Below are 4,924 nucleotides of genomic sequence, written 5' to 3'. Positions count from 1 at the left end.
GACTATACGGGCCAAGCACGGGATTTACGGGAAATCGCAGGTTTTCGTTTGCCGGCGATTAAACTTCTTTTATTCAGCGTCTCATCAAAAATGAAAACATTTTTGAAAACTACAAGTCTCGTGCGTTTTAGTGGTGAAAAAATAATTTAAAAAATCGTTCGGGAAATGAGTTTACTCACACGGTACTTTCTTTGTATACATTCGACTATACGGCCAAGCCCGGGATTTACGGGATATCGCGGTTTTTCGTTTGCCGGCGATTAAACTTCTTTCATTAAGCGTCTCATCAAAAATGAAAACATTCCTGAAAACTACAAGTCTCATGCGTTTTAGTGGTGAAAAAATAATTTAAAAAATCGTTCGGGAAATAAGTTTACTTCCTGGGTACTTTATTTCTATACTTTTGATTATACGGGCCGAGTCCGGGATTTACGGGAAATCGCGGGTTTTCGTTTGTCGGCGATTAAACATCTTTTATTCATCGTCTCATCAAAAATGAAAACATTTTTGAAAACTGCTAGAAATTAAAAAAAGGTTGCGAAGCATTGCGCAAGTTGCAAGCAAAATTAAACTATCCAATACTTTGTCCCTAGCGCTTCTTGTTTCTTTGGCGCTAACATCTTCCGAAATACATCAAAATTGATTATCATATAGAAGAACCCTGGGGACGAGGTAGGAAATGAACGCTCAGCGGAACAATTCGTTGCTCAAAATAGAATAGACTGCGCGAGTATTTGATGTGCGTGGGATATTCTTTTCAAAATGTGCGAGAAAATTAGATTACGCGAAACTAACAAAAACGAATAACGCGTGCTAAAATTTTGTACCGCCTTTTCCCACAGAATGGTAAAAGTAAAGAGCGCAATACAAAATTACACTTTTAGCAGTATTCTGAAAGATATGTGATACATCGAGTTGTACAACCCGCAGAAGTTGGTCCTAACGTTAACGATTTCGTAAATGACCTCACAACAAAACAGTATTTTTTTCACGTAAAAATACCGGCAGTAGAAGCCACAGAATCTGCTGAAACGAATTTCGAATACTCACGGGAAACAATTAAAACAAAAACAAACAAATCAAAACAGTTTTTTAACTTTATCAAGATTTATTAAATAGCTTCAAATTTGGGCAGAAAAACAATAACGGATTCGCCTTCTTTTCACCACACGCATTAGAAGATTACATCACTCACTCCCATTGTACACAATCTAAAAGAAAAAGAAAACATTTTCATATAGTGAAGCTTCCAGTGCCTTTAAGGGATGGCCAAGTCAATGGAATTGAAAGCACTGTTTTTCATCTTATAAATAATTAAGGCTAATTCGGAAAAGTATAAAAGAAAAAAACTAAACAATTTGGCAACTTTACTAATTTTATACGCAAAGTTCCAACCATACCAACAGTTTCCAAATCTGACAAAATCATTTTAGAAGTGTTTATTTTTTCAGAATTTGATTGATGCAAGGCCAAGGGAAATTAAATAAGTTTATTGTCCTAGACCCATTTAAAAACATATGCTTCTCATCATTCGGTTTTTTTTCAACCAACATTAATGTAATCACCCAGAGGAAATTATAATGTCTCTTGTGTGTGTTTTAGAAGCTGAGTACACAAATACACAAATATTACAAGTGCTGAACTTTGGCAATCATATTTTGCAATCAGACCCTTTTAAAAACTATGCTGAACCATGTCAATTATTAAATTCAGCACTAATAGAAGAGCACCTTGGATAGGATTCTTTGTTGGGCGAATAAAATGACTGACAAATGGTTTATCGTGAATGAAATAGTAATTTTTACACAAATAATTTAAAAAATAATGAGCTTTGTTATGTGGGTTGTTCTCAAACACACGTGGGTGGTGGACAAAAAACTGTGATGTAATTTCTCTTGGTCTATTATTCCTGAGAATATTCTAAAATAAGAGGGTGTCAATAAGCTGCAAACAGCCACATATATAAGGGCGAGTTCGGGAAACTTTTTCAATTAAATTAGTGATTGTCTTCCAAAACCGCCCGCACTTTCCCGAACTTGCCTGAAGCATTTTCAAAATTCAATTCCTTGTAACATACCTTGTGGACGATAGTTGGAAAAAGATGCTTTAAGAGAAAGAAGTTAATAAAAATTAAAAGTTATTTATCAAGTAAATTTTATCAAAAACCATCAAAAACAGTTCTTTCAAGAACTTTACTACCACATAGTTTACTTTATGGTCTATGCAGGTTTTCGGGTGAATACTTCAATTTTTTTGCAAAACGCTAAACTTGCCCAAAAACGCCTGCACGTTATACGGCGTATGCAGCTTATCAGCACCCTTGTTCTAAAATTACAAGCAGTTTCGAAGATGCCCACGCCGTTTAGGGGACGTGGTGCGGCTTGGGCATCCTTGAAGTTCTGTTTAATGACAGTTTTAATGTTTTAATGTCGTTTTAAACCTTGTTCTCAGGGAGGGTGTAGGGAAAACTAATTCCTATTGACAATTACATTGCTGTTGGTTTGATAGCAAAAGTGGATATTTTTTTAATTACTGTTAACAGGTTACTTATATAATAAATAAAAAATGATAAAAAACGGTTGGTCAACTCACTCTAGCGCCCAGAGCTATTTGTTTTGGCTGCGCCCTAGCTACAGGTTTTCCTATATCTGGCTATCAGTTAGGTAGTAATACAGCTTCTCCATATGTATTCTACAAATTACTTTCAATTCTTTTATACAAAACTGAGCTCTAGCTAGCTACCTTTCGTGTGATTAAGCCTTACCTTGATTTGGATAAAACCAATTAAAATTGATAATATTGTATTCTTACATCCTCTTAGAAACAATAAAATAAAACACAGCTCGGCGCGTTATAATTGTACAAATTACTTCAATTTTTCTTTAGGAAAGGGTACCTTACACAGGAGCTTTCCAATCCAACAAAAATTTCCAGAAAAAGCACAGCAACAAAAAAACATATATATATGTTTATATATATATATGTATATATATAAATATATATATATATATATATATATATATATATATATATATATATATATATATATATATATATATATATATATATATATATATATATATATATATATATATATACACTACTAATAGCATCATTTGGTCGCAAAGTCAAAAAATGAAGCATTTGGTAGACAATACATATTTCTAAAAATTTACGCCACTTATAATTAAATAATTTCGCGCATCACCTCAAAAACTTTCATTTTGCATGGGGTACGTAAAGGTCTTACCGAGAATAAAAAATACATTGTCATGTCCACCAAATAACGTTGCCTTTCCTAAGAGGCTCATTTGGTAGACACGACCATATATATTATCACTTATAGCATCATTTGGTAGACATGTCTACCAAATGCCTCTATAGTAGTAAATGTGTATATTTTGCATAAGTTGTGTCAAATTTAAAAAACAGTCTTTTTATGTCAACCAGGCTTTTTATTGCACATGTCAGCACTTTTTGCATTTTGTCGGCTACCTCATTTAACTTAACAAGATTTAGGTGTTTTACTGTCAAAATTTCAAAACCCTTGCAAGGTTACTATTTAATTAATTAATTAATTAATTAATTAATTAACTAACTTTTTTTTATTTATGTTTTTGTAAATTCATCTATTTTTGTAGAAAGTTCCCTAAATTGAAACACAGAGAACTTATAACAAATATGCGTAATTCAAGTTTGATACGTTTTTGTACATTTATTTTAGTCCAAACATGTTCTTTTATGATGTTTCTTGCTTTTAATAACATTCTTCTATAGTAAGAAATTTTTGTTATTTTTAAAATTGTGTTTGTGTTTTACTTTAGAGAGCAAGTTTATTCTTGTAGCTAATGAAAAGAGGCGTGGAAAGGGGTCAGTTTAAAGATGAATTTTAAGGAATTCCATGATAATTCACCGGCTCTTTTACTTATCCATCCAGAAAAATACATTTTTTTTGAGTTCTCAAAATTCTCGAGCAAACATAACTAACTGCTTGACCTTTCAGCCTTATCGTGTGAATATGAATCAAATTATCATAATAAAATCACATTTGAACACCTTTAAGCCATTTTTGGCATTTTTTGTTACTAAGAAAGAATTGTTATCTGAAGAAGCATTTTAATACCATTTTAAAAAAATTGAAACATGAGGAATTACAGCGTGTTTTTTTGTGTTTGCTTGTGGAGTTACTTTTTTTAACTTTTGGAGCAAAAAGAAATTTCAATTTTGCTGGTATAAGTAATAGAATACAAATGTCTCATTATTTTGTATTGTAGCAATAACAAGGGGAATATCTAATCTACATATTATGAAACAAAGAAAAGGAATCAAGATTTCTCCTGTTTTGATATAGGGAGATATTTACTTCAATTTTTCCCAGTGTTTTGTCTATTTGACTTCCTTATCTTATTGTTAAAAACGTTTTAATCATCCTAAACTATGGTGTGCCATTTCCCACATACCTATAGCTTACGAGACAAAAGAAGAAAAATGATGGTGTAAATGATCCTGCTACCCTGCGTTGTGAACGTCACCATGTTTTGTTAACATTTCAGTTTCCAAATATATATTTTAATTAGCATTGTTGTTAGTTCGGCATAAAAATATCTGAATCTAATATTTAAATACTTTGACACTTATTTACACTAGTTCATAATCGCGTTATTGAATGGGCCAATATGACGAAAAGTCCAAAAGAGTTTATTACACCCTAGTAGTAGCGTGGCGATTTGCACAATTAATCAGCGCATCGCACCTATGCAATTATTTTGTAATTGTTTGACCATTGCTTGCAGTCATGCACTTTTAAAGGAATATGCATAACGTAAAATTGGCAGTTGAATTTGTAAGTGGTAAAGAAATTACTATGTGCACTCAAAAAATCAATTATATGCTGAACTCGCGTACTTTTTTATTGCCAATTTTT

The 4,924-nt window shown here is 32.3% G+C and overlaps 1 long non-coding RNA gene across 1 annotated transcript; it reads right to left on the bottom strand.

Moving 5' to 3' along the window:
- Positions 1–1,079: 1,079 nt before the first annotated feature.
- On the bottom strand, positions 1,080–2,957 carry LOC130640700 (uncharacterized). The gene is made up of 2 exons (XR_008982381.1): positions 2,765–2,957; positions 1,080–1,211 (listed from the first exon to the last, which is right to left on the bottom strand). It is a non-coding gene; the product is annotated as an uncharacterized LOC130640700 (long non-coding RNA).
- Positions 2,958–4,924: the final 1,967 nt, after the last annotated feature.

This window comes from Hydractinia symbiolongicarpus, chromosome 4 (genome assembly GCF_029227915.1).
Source record: "Hydractinia symbiolongicarpus strain clone_291-10 chromosome 4, HSymV2.1, whole genome shotgun sequence".
NCBI classification, from domain to species: domain Eukaryota; kingdom Metazoa; phylum Cnidaria; class Hydrozoa; order Anthoathecata; family Hydractiniidae; genus Hydractinia; species Hydractinia symbiolongicarpus.
The sequence above is the reverse complement of the archived record's forward strand: the minus strand, read 5'-3'. Positions and strand labels throughout refer to the sequence as shown.